At 32.6% G+C, this 13,301-nt stretch overlaps 1 long non-coding RNA gene across 11 annotated transcripts in view; it reads right to left on the reverse strand.

Moving 5' to 3' along the window:
* LOC137489281 (uncharacterized) overlaps positions 1-13,301 on the reverse strand; it is a 602,555-nt gene that overhangs the window by 123,419 nt on the left and 465,835 nt on the right. For all 11 annotated transcript variants that reach the window (XR_015524713.1, XR_015524716.1, XR_015524720.1 and 8 more), the window contains one exon: positions 4,524-4,646. This is a non-coding gene — a long non-coding RNA (uncharacterized LOC137489281). The remainder of the gene's footprint in view (positions 1-4,523; positions 4,647-13,301) is intronic.

Here is a 13,301-nt window from a genome sequence, read left to right on the forward strand (position 1 = left end):
ACTTGGCCGGTCGTTAATATACCTGGGCGCCCCGCCCAAGTAAAGTCTATGTGTCGGAAGCACTGAAAATATACAAGTGCACAGTAAATTAACAATTACAATTGTTCTGTAAAGCTACAGCAAGTTGTAATTGTTACTGGAGACAGCTGTGGATGTAATATTTACTACATAAGAGTTTATTTAGCAAATCTGTACACATTTTAGTAGGTTTGCAATTAAATTTTAGAACACACGCTGTAAAAAAAGCTGTAATTTTTTGAATTATTGGCTATTTTGGATGTCGGTTATACTGTAAAATTTACAAGTATATATATATATATATATATATATATATATATATATATATATATATATATATATATATATATATATATATATATATATATATATATATATATATATTTATTTTTTTTACATTTCTGCAATGTTTTTCAATTGTATTGCAAAGGTAGCTACAACCATAACGCAACACTATGAAATATTTTGAGCTTGCTGAGACGTTCCTCATAAAACCTGACCACGTGTTTTGCATCAAAGAAACATGCCTCTAGATGTCGAGCTCAAAGCTGTGCACATTAAAAAAAGAGCAGAAAGCTGAAGAAAAAAGGAAGAAATCAAGAGGAAGATGAGAGAAAAATAGTAGAAATACTGCACAAAAGGTTTTCAATTTGCACTTGAAATTGGTGTTGTGTAAACTCCATAAAATGTTGACAAATTTGCTAAATAAACTGTAGTATAGTGAATATTGCACCCACGTGACCAGCAGTCTCCAATATGCTTGACTTGTTTACTGTTGGTTGCTAGGTTACCAATACTATAGTTGACTGCTCTAAAATTATGGAAATGCACTTAATTATTTTTTTCTCCTTTTCTTTTAAAATTATTTTTATTATTAATCTATTTTTTACATCTCTAGAACGTTTTTAAATTGTAATGCAAAGACAGCTACAATCACAACGCAACACTGTGAAATATTCCGAGCTTGCTGAGATGTTCCTCATAAAACCTGACCACGTGCTTTCCATCAAAGAAACACGGCTCTAGATGTCGAGCTGCGCACATAAAAAAGCGGAAAGATGAAGAAGAAAAAAAAGAGAAAGAAATCAAAAGAAAGATGAGAGAAAAAAAGCGGAAATGCCGGCCAGATGAATAAGTCAGGTGACTCTATTTTGGCCACTGTGTAAATGAGAGCCAATTAAACTGGCAGCTTTGGCCTCTGCGCACACACACTGAGACTCCGCAGACGAACACCAGGAGAAACACAGAGCAGAGAACGAGACCCTCGCAGAGTTCATCCCAGCAGTGCTCCGTCTACTTCCAGACAACAGAAAACCACAAAAAAAAATCTGACCTTTGTCTTTTCTTAGCGTTACCTCGACCGCTAGGTTTGAAAGAATTTGATTTTTAGGCTGTATTCCCCTCATATTGTTAACGCTGGTTCTAATGAATTCTAGGGTACTTCATCAATAGCCTTTCGCAAAACATGTTATTTGTGTTCTGACCTTCAATTACCCAGAGCCAACCTTGTGTGAAAGCCCTTCGTTAAACTGCAGAGTTTGGATTAGGCCGACAGGTTGGAGCTTTGTCGCAGCTGGGGTGCAGAGGCACTGACTAATTTAGCCAATTAGACAAGGGCATGATTAAGGTGGCCAGATTGAGAAAGAGCCACCGTTGGACTTTAGCCAGGACTCTGGGGTTGGAACCCCTGCTATAGAGCTTAAAGGACCCAAAGATTCTCTAATGACCAGCAGGCAGAGGAGCTGTAATCACCCTGGAGAAAGAGAGAAAAAGAGAGATGGAGAGAGGGAGAAGGACAGGGAGAAAGAGAGAAATCTTCACAGCACATCAGCCTATTGTTCTTTAATATATTACTGTTACCTGCATATGGGTCATTGACAAGTTATGAAGTGTATACAGCAGTGAAGCGCATGTTCAAAAACTTTCCTAATTATGAAAAGTGTTTTTCTATTTAAATAAATAAATAAATAAAATAATAAATTAATTAATTAGAATATATAATATAGAAAAAAATATATAGACCTTTTTCTTTGTTGCTGCATGGAGGGCGCCTTAGTGAACAGCGTCTTCTGATAGGATGCCTAGTACTTCTGTTTACAGCGTTTCTCAACTGGTAAATCTTGATCCAAAAACGTTTGTCAATATCGTTGTGTGTGGTTTACGGAGTGTTTTTGTTATCCACAACTTTGATTTTGAAAGGTGTGTGTTAAAGCCGTTGCATTTGCTTGTGTTGGTTATATTTGAAAAAAAGATGATCACTTTAGCGATGACGAGGCTCACTTTAAATGGCAACGGTAAGAGTAATGACTCACAGATTACTTCTATTAGATCGCATTATTGAAATACTCAGTCCAGGAGGTGGCGCTGATCGACAGCAGTATTGGTTTAAAGACGTTAAAAGCAAGCAAAATACATTAAAACTATCGTTTCAAAGCTGTCCTAACTTCATTTTTTATATGCACCAAGCTGCCGACCGGAAGTTTGAAGCATCCTTCTTACGCATTCACGCAAAGCATAATGGGTAATTTTGTGTTATAAGAAAAAAAAAATAAATACATTTTATATATATATATATATATATATATATATATTATATTATATTAATTATACACACAGATATTAGCAACAACTGGTTATTAAATGTTTTAGGGTTTGTTTTTGTCATTGTTAAAGTTCTGTATTTTAACATTTTTTATACATATTAAACTATTATGTAGTTGTATATATTCACTGTTTAGCATAAATAAGCAGACCCTATTTTAAAACAAATAAATTTTTTATCAATTTGTAAATGACTATAGCCAAGAATTTTTGGTGGATTTAACCAAAAACATTTTAATAAATTATATCCATTGAAACAAAGAAAGGTAATTTAAATTAGTTATTGAAACATGTATTACAAAATTTCATATAAATTTTACATGTCTTTATGTTTTTCTTAATTTTCCTGTTTATTCAAATTTTAAATATTGTTTCCCCCAACTTATAATATTTTTTGAACAGTGATCTTAAGTTTTTATGTTAGATTAGTTGCAGTTTTGACTTATTAACTAATCTAGTGTATATAAGCAAATATATTATTGCAAAGCATCTTACAGAAAATAGTAACTTAAAACTATGATCTGTGAGGGTTATACTCATTTATACTGTACATGCACATACATACATAAATACTTCAGTTTAAGCTATATAAAATTAAAAAAACTAGCTGAAACAAAATAACTTTAAGTTTTCCATTTAATTTCAATTAGTCTAAGTCTATTTATATATTAAATGTAATTAAAATATTGATTAATTACTTTTAGATTTACTTCAAGATAATAACCTCTTTATGGTACATAAAAAACACCTCAATTAATCAAATGCATACTAAAATTGTAAGGCAACTTGCTGCACATCTTTTATTGAGCTCCCTCAACTTTTAATCAAGTCAAATAAAAAAAAAGCTCTGCAGCGAAAGTTCCCAACAGTTTTAAGTTGAGTCAACTTTTTTACAGTGTTGAAATGAAACTTTTGGAAATTGAAATGCAATTGTACATAACACCCACTTACTATTTGAAAAAAGCTGACAATAAATAAGTAAAACAAAAGCAGAATGTCAACAACAACTCCAATATGATCATACTTATGATTAATATAAAATATATACGCTGTTATTATGTTTGTTTAAAGTTACACCACATTATAAATCAATCATAAATAAGGTTTCTTAAAATGTATGTCAACAAACAATCATGTCAAACACTGGAAACCATTGTAATTTATATTTCCCACCACACTGTGTACGTGTGCCATTCACGCTTGCTGATCTGCACTGATTATTTATTACGTTCCAATTCATATCTCATACTACTTATATTACTCTATGGAATACTTAATTGGTGCTATGCAACATTCAGTGTTCAAATATTAGTGCATAATAAACTATTGTCCAGGCAACCAGTTCCACTTGCATCCCTTCCTGTATTCATATTCGTCGTATTACAGAATACATGCCCATTTATTAAAGCATAAGTAGGCATGTACAGTAATATTGGAATAACGCACAGTCAGACAGCCAGTCGACAGTCATAAATGAAGGTTTGCTTTATCACTAATGTATATGTATATGTGAGTGACAGTGAATTTAGCACATCAGTGTGGATTTCCTATGGAGTCATGAACTTTAAGAAAGTGAATATGAATTGAATATGAATTAATCAACATGCATTGACTAACATTTCACAATACGATTGTATTAGTTATTGTTATTTATTAACAGGAAAAATTTTTTTAACAATATATTAATTACAGTATTTGCTCATAAACTAAATTTGACATGTATGAATTTGGATGCTAGTAATGCATTGGTAAATGTTAACACAGGCTCATTGTGAAAACGTAACCCTGTATACATTTCTGGAGAGCGCAAATTATATACCCAGAGGTATATATGGCTGCATTTTGTCTTTAAAACTAATGCCAACGGCTTCTGTTTCTTTTCACACTAACAGTCGATTGCTTACCTCAGTGTGGACTGCTTTTCCACTGTTACCAGTTGGCCCAGTAGCTCGCCATGTACGTCAGTGGACTTGAGATGCAGAGGGGAGCTCACTGCGAAGACAGGGTTCAAGTTCGGTTCCAGAAAGCTGTTAAAACAAAAACAAAAGGCAAAAAAAATTATTAACTAAGTAAATAACAGGGTGAGGATGTGATAAAATCTGAAAACATAGTAAAAACAGGCAGTTGTGAGGGTTTTTCTTTTTCTGGGTTGCTTTTGAAAACAATGTAGGTTAGGTTTAGGAAAGTGGGTGATTGGGTCAATCGGTGCTTTTGAAATCACTATTTGTTGTGTTTAGAGAAGGGGGCGGGTGGGGAGATCAATCGGTTGTTCAGTCAGTCCAAAAATTAACAAATAAACCTTATTGTAAGTGTGACTGATTACTGAACATGAATTAGCCAAATGAAATAGTTATGAATTACTGGGTTATGATATTGTGTTGTTTACTTTTGAGTTTTTTTTTTGCAAATTACGAATTTAAGTGTACAACTTATTGTTTTCATACAACTTATTTTTAAGTCTTTTGGTTTTCATTTTGTATTTTAAAAATATGTGTCATATGATTGTTTTTTTGGTTGATTGCGACAATTATGAATGACCCCATGTTCATAAATGTATTGCATCTAATGAAAACAAATACATGTCATTGTACAAATTCATAATTATTTGCCACTAACATATATATATATATATATAAATATAAAAATATACCACACAGAGGTTAATTCATAATTATTTTCCACTAATATATATATATATATATATATATATATATATATATATATATATATATATATATATATATATATATATATATATATATATATATATATATATATATATATATATATATATATATATATATATATATAAATATAAAAATATACCATTTTAAACAGAAAATAAAAACAAATCATACTATATATATATATATATATATATATATATATATATATATATATATATATATATATATATATATATATATATATATATATATATAGAATGATTTATTTTCTGCATAAAATGGTCCTTTAGCCCTGTTCATAAAGGTATTGTGAGAAGGTCTAATGAAATCATATAAATGTCTTGGTACAAATGCTTCATTTCATCGACATCTGTCACTAATCTGTCAAAACTGATAATATTTATTAATCCATAAACAGAAAAATACAGTAAGAATAGAATAACCACTGCTAGTTGGTCAATAATCATAGAGAGGGTTTGTTTTGCGATAATTACAGACTAAATTATTATCTGCATAAGCAGTGACTATGAATGCAGTATGGATTTCCTCTGGAGTCAGAAAGCATGTGTGTGTGTGTCTGTTTGCTATTGATTATTCTCTAGCACCTCGCTGGATGGGACAATTACCTGATTATAATAATGTGAATATGAATCGAATAAGAATTAGTCACAGTACAATATCAAATATGAGTTAGCCACTAAAATAGTTATGGATTTTCATAAAATTGTTGCTCTTTGTTTTGATGTAAATTACGACTTTATGTTATAATTTGACATTTTTATACTGAACATTTTTCATATTTCAATACATTTTTCATCATTTTGTAATTTAAAAGTAGGAAATTGTATGAATTTTTATGATTTTTATATATTTTGCATCAAATGTACTGTTCGGTATGTGATCGGATCCAATGAAAACATACATGTTTTAGTACAAATTCAAACACAGTTATCACTAATCTGTCAAAACGTATTTATTAATCTATAAGTAGGCATGTTACTGTAGGCTCATTCTGAAAACGTCGCCCTATATACATTTCTAGAGATCGTAAATTATGTAGCCAGAGAAATGTATGGCTGTATTTCGACTTTAAAATGAACGCTATGAGGCGGTATGACATCATTCCTTTTTGCGTTTACCAGCTGACCTCCGTATGAACGGCTTTTCCACTGTTACCAGTTTGTTCAATAGCTTGTTGCGTACGTCGGAGAATTTGCGATGCACATGTTCGAGTCGGGCGAAGAAAGGTTCCAAAAAGCAGGCAAGACAAAAATAAAAGCCAAAAACATTAAATAAACAGGTAAATAATAGGTTGAGAATGTGATATAACCCGAAAACCTCGTGAATGGCACTCGCTAGAGAAATTTAATACCTGAAAAAGCATACACAGTGGCCTCTGCTGGATTTGCAAAAACAAAAACTGCAAAAAAACATAGCTCCTGGGATGTATTTGATGCTCTCCAGAAATGTATATGGGGGTACGTAATCAGAATGAGCCTGGGTTTGTTTTTGCGATAATTATAAACAGACTTATTATCTTATATGTATCTGCATATGTGGCCATGAATGAAGTGTTGATTTCCTCTGGAGTCAGAAAGTGTGTGTGTGTTCACTATTGATTATTCTCCAGCACCTCGCTGGATGGCACAATTACCTGTTCCCGTTCTGTCAGCGCGGCCTCATGAATAATGAAAGGCTGACATTCTGTTACTCTTACCTGCCGCTTGTAACCAGTCAAACTGTAAAAGGTGTTTATCTGCCGCGCGCTGCCACTCCAAATGCTAGATATTAAAAATTAATGGGCATGATTAAGATACTTTGAAATCCTGGCAAATGGTATATTTAAATATTAAGTCACATGTAATTAAGAGCAGAGAAATATTCTTCCCTGTAGTTAGGGGCAATTATAACAATTTCCATCAAGGGATTTCCCAGCTTGACTTTTTTGTTCTGAGCTATGGTGATTAACATTATGGCTAATTGAAGTCATTTTCTTAGGCCGGGGTATAGTTCGCTCTCTTTTTTGTCCTGGAGGGAAACTTAGCGCTCATGGCGCTCCAAGCCCAATTTTCAATGGAAGATTTCCATTTTCAGCATCACAAGTGGCGCCTTTTAATTGTCTGTCAGAGTGTGTCCATTAACTGGAGAGGTCAATCTTACATAGTGCATCAGGGGTGAGGTCTGGGCCCGGTCGCATAATGTCAAGTCAACCAACCAAACGCCCTCCGGAAACAAAGAAGCACTTATTTCTTCTATTAAGACCACTGACGCTTGCTTAGAAATGCTCATTCACAGGTTGCAATAATATATGTAGCCTCATGGAGAAACAATTGTCAGTCAACAAAAGACTGAATTGCAATTAAGTTTCGCCAATGATTACAAAGAAACAGCAAGTATCACAAAAATTGAAATAGTCTTTGTTTGGGTTGCTGACGTGACGTTGCTTTTTCATTGAAACACACAATAAAATTGAGTATAATAAGTATTGTCATCATTTAAAATGCAGTAAATGGCGTGACAGACTCAAGTTTTTTAAATCGTACAACCTTACAACATAAATACCCCAGGCTTAACATGACAAGTGACTATTTTTCATCCATATATTTCTGAAAACATAGGAACTTGAAACATTTGGTCACTGAAAACACTATATGTTCATTTTAAATCAGCAATTCTACAGAAAATGTTAATTAGTTGAAGACCCCACTCTCTGTGTAGCTCATGATGAGCACCTGTTAAGTTTTTGTTTGTTTGCATATTTAACTTTTTTTGTAAGCACTGTAAAACTGTTAAAGGACACCTATTTTTCTCTAGAATGTGCCTGTAAAGTTCCAGTTCAAAATACTCATCAGATTATTCATTATAGAATGAATCTGCAGAATCTGCCTACTTTGGTGTTTGAGTACATTGGTATTGTTTTTATAGCCGGTGGCATTAAATGCAAATGTGCTTCTTTTTTCCCGCCCATCTTATTATGCATATTGTCAGATAAACAGCACAGTGACAGAGACAGACTCGGATGAAGCTGAAATACAGCTCATTAATCAAAAATGCCAAGCAAGTTTACTTGACGTATTTGTGGTGGTGTTTATTCAAGCCTTTCTGAAATGATAAGTCACACACAAAGGCCGTTTGCAGTACACACACATGTATATTGTAATTAGCGATTTTACTGTCATTTTTACAAACATGCTCTGTTTATATATATATATATATATATATATATATATATATATATATATATATATATATATATATATACAGTTGAAGTCTGTTAGCCCCCTTTGAATTTTTTTCCCAAATGAGGTTTAACAGAGCAAGGAAATTTTCACAGTACGTCTGATAATATTTTTTCTTCTGAAGATCCGATACTCTACAGAACAAACCATTGTTATACTATGACCTGCCTAATTAACCTAGTTAAGCCTTTAAATTTCACTTTAAGCTGTCTAGAAGTGTCTTGAAAAATATCTAGTCAAATATTATTTACTGTCATCATGACAAAGATTAAAAAAAAAAAAATCAGTTATTAGAAATGAGTTCTCTCTCTGAAATCTTCGCTCCGTTAAACAGAAATTGGGGAAAAAAATAAACAGGGGGGCTAATAATTCTGACTTCAACTGTGTGTGTGTGTATATATATATATATATATATATATATATATATATATATATATATATATATATATATATATATATATATATATATATATATATATATACACACAGTTGAAGTCAGAATTATTTTTTTCTTTTATTATGTTTTTTTCTTCTTTTTTTTCAAAAAGTATGATAATATGCTACTGATCTTAGGGATTTCTAATTATCAACCATGTTTTTTTGTTTGTTTTTGTCATAAACAAAGATTCCAGTGCTTCATTAAGTTGGTAAACTAAAATAAATGACTTTTGTAGACAGGTTTACTATAGATGTTTTTTGTAACATTAAAACCCTGCAACCACAGCTGCCATTTGCTCCCCTTGTAAATTTCACAATGTGGTTTAATGCACACGTACAAAAGGAAAAGCGTTTTGCCGTAGCCGACCGCTCCTCTACTAAGAGCTCGGATGCAAGCTATGAATTTTCCAGATGACCACAGAATTGCAGCGTTAACAGAGAAGTGGTGTATACTAGGAGCTAATGTACAGCTAAGCTAACCGTGAGTGACACTGTCAATCAATCTGATATACTGTTGACCGCTACTGGGATCCCGCTTTTGGCCAGAAAGTCCAACCTACTGTGAAACAAGTCCATTAAAGTTATGCATGATGTTTTCACAAGACATGCTGAGTAAAATACTGTGTGCGGCAGAATGTGTGTGTGCGTTAGCTATTAGCCTAAAACTCAAACTATATGACTTTCATACTCATGCTGATGCCAAATGTGTTCTGTACTTTAACTCATACCGTGTGTGTGAGTATTAGCTTTGAGCCATTTACTTCATGCAAAACTGTTACATTAGCACACACGCTAATGGCAAAGGGTATTGTACAGTACTTTAGCTCAAATCAGAGGTGGCATAGGCTAATATCTGAAATCTAGAATGTGTTTGTGAGTGTGTGTGTATTGGTTGCATGTTGAAAATGTTGCATGATAAATCCTAATGGAAGTTTTCCAAAACACACTAGAAACCATTCAAATGTACTGGTTTTAATGGTTATAATTCAATAGTTTGCAATGGTACTTGTAGTTGTAACCCATTACAATCTTCTGTTTATTTATTCATGTATTGACCACACACTTGCACATGATGATGGCAGAAAGTTTGCTGTATTTTATATCACAATAAAACTAGTATACCTCGGAATGTTATTAGCTGTTAGCTGTTTACTTCAGCCAAAAACTATCAAGCTATGTGACATTCACACACATGCTGATGATACTGTACTTGATCTCAGACCAAAACAATCCTATCTCTGAAAGTCCTATAAAGTGTTATCTGTTACCTTTTAGCATTAGATTAAGACAAAAAAAAACTAGTAAATCATTTGATAATCACACATATCTATTTACCTCAGAAATAGCATATGGCTAATGTGTTAACTCTTAGCAGTTTGCTTTAGTTTCAGCCTAAAACTATCAAACCATATGACACTTTACTGTATTTTTTTCTCAGACCGAACTTGTCTTAACTCTGAAATATGCCCTATAAAGTGTGTATGTGTATTTCCTGTGCATGTTAGCACTTTAGCTGCTAGCAGTTTGCTTTAATTTTAGCCTAAAACTATTAAACTACGACATTCACACTCTTCCTTATGACAAAAGTTTACTGTAATTGATCTCAGACCAAAACAATCCAACTGTCTCTCTGAAATTCATGCCCTATAATGTGTGTTGTTATGTGTTAGCTTTTAGCATTAGACTAAAAATATATATGAAACAGTTTTTGAAATTCACACATACTGTATCTATTTACCTCAGAAATCTGTAGGCTCAGTATTTTTTTTTTCTCAGTATTCACTATTTTATCTTATCTCTGAAATCTACACCCTTTATAGTGTGTATGTGTATACTTGTATATTTGCATGTGTGTGTTAGCAATTTCTAAAGTTAAAGCCGTTGCTTTAACTTTAGCCTAAAACTATCCAACTATGAGATTCATAACAGAAGTCCTGTCCTGTCCTTATGACAGAAGTTTACTGTACTTTATCTTAGGCCAAAACAATCCTATCTCTGAAATTCATGCCCTTTAATATGTTGTTATGTGTTAGCTTTTAGCATTAGACTAAAATACATATAAAACAGTTTGAAACTCCCACATACACCCTTTACTGTATTTATTTTCTCAGACCAAACTTGTCTTACCTCTGAAATGTCCTATAAAGTGTGTATGTGCATGTTAGCAATTTAGCTGCTAGCAGTTTGCTTTAACTTTAGTCTAAAACTATCGAATTATGACATTTACACTCATCCTGTTGACAGAAGTTTACTGTACTTTATCTCATACCAAAATGATCCTATCTCTGAAATCTAAGCCGCATGCGTGTTATGTTAGCTCTTAGCAGTTTCCTTTAATTTTAGCCTAAAACTTTTTAAACTATGTAAGCTATTTGTTAGCTATTAGCATTAGCTTTAGACTTAAAATATATTTATTCACTTTTTCTTGACAATCTATACCCTATTGTGTGTGAGTGGATGTGGCTGTGTGTGTGCGTGTTAGCTTAGCAGTCTGCTTTAGTTTTAGCCTAAAAGTACTTTAGCTCTTTAGCATGTAAGTAGTTTGCTTTGGTTTTAGTCTAAAACTACCAAACTACGGCATTCACACTCATCCTGATGACAGAAGTTTATTGTAATTTATCTCAGACCAAAACAATTCTATCTCTGAAATATAAACCGTGTGTGTCAGTGTGTGTGCGTGTGTGTGTGTGTGTGTGTTAGCTCTTAGCAGTTAACTTTAATTTTAGCCTAAAATGATCAAACTATGTAGCTATTTATTAGCTGCTTGCATTAGCTTTAGACTAAAAAAAATATATTCATCCCCTTTATCTCAACAATTTATACCCTATAGCCCTAAAGACTTTAGACTAAAATAATCATCCACTTTATCTTAAAAATCCATACCCTAGTGTGTGTGTGTGCCTGTGTGTGTGTGTTAGCTCTTAGCAGTCTACTTTAGTTTTAGCCTACAACTATTTTAAACTATGAGACATTTTAATGTATTTTGTTTTAGTCTATTATTAAAATCAAAAGTGTGTGTGTGTTTGTGTGTGTGCTAGCAAGTTAGCATGTTAGCAGTTTGCCTTAGTTTTAGCTTAAAACTATCAAACTATGACGTTCACATTCCTCCTAACGACAAAAGTTTACTGTACTTTATCTCAGACCAAAACGCTCCTATCTCTGAAATCTAAACCGTGCGTGTGTGTGTGTGTGTTCAGCTGGCCTAAGCGGCGTTTTCCAGAGCGACGCCAGCACCGCAGAAGCATCGCAGCAGTCGTCCTCTTGCAGAATGTTATTACAGAAGGAGGCAAGGTCAGATTGCAAGGATGATACATGGGAGGCGCTTTTGAAATAAGTAAGTCCCTTTTTTTTTGCATGAACGTTGCGTATTGACCTTGGCATTTCTGACAATAACATCCATCATGCACATGAACCCCTTCCAAACACACAACGCCAGTCCACGCTGAGGCCAAATGAATCGGATTAAGGAATAACACTGGAGGATGGATGCCTGACATCCCGAGATAGCAGAATAAACTGACAGTTTCTCAGGCTCTCGGGTTTCAGATCGGGGTGGAGAAAAAAAAAAAAGTCAATAAATAGATGTTTGTATTATAGTGAATTTAAATCCCTTTTTGTAGGTTAAATCAGCTTCTTTGCACAAACTTAAAATAAGTTATGGTGTGTATGCAGTGTGTATGTATTTAGTGTAATGACAACTTAATGAAGATTTTATTGACACATTATTGAAGCTCTTTATTGAAGATTTATGTATGCATTTACTAATATAAGTTATTAAATTGTCATTATTAAATGCACATTTAGTTTAGTTTAGTTGTTTTACAGGGTCAATGCAGATTAATATGGCTATTTTTCATCTGTAGACCCCTTACAGGATGTTAAAAAGTCCTGCCTAAAATAGAAGCAAAGCATAATAACATAAAATACATTTCATATATACATAAATACACAATACATACATATATACATAAATATATAAACTTGTTTTATAAAAAACATTGGTCACACTTTACAATAGGACTTCATTAGGTAAGGTTAATTAATAAATTTACAAACGTGAGCTAATAATAAACATTACTTATACAGCAATTATTGATCATACTGCACGTAGTTTAACATTTACTGATGCATTATTAAAGTTGTGCATGTTAACATTAGTTAATGCACTGAGAGACAAACTACTATATATATATATATATATATATATATATATATATATATATATATATATATATATATATATACTATGAATTAACTATGAACAACTTTTATTTCCATTAACTAATGTTAACAAATATGAATATTGTAATAAATGTAT

Source organism: Danio rerio, chromosome 24, assembly GCF_052040795.2.
Source record: "Danio rerio strain M-AB ecotype USA chromosome 24, GRCz13ab, whole genome shotgun sequence".
Lineage (NCBI taxonomy): Eukaryota > Metazoa > Chordata > Actinopteri > Cypriniformes > Danionidae > Danio > Danio rerio.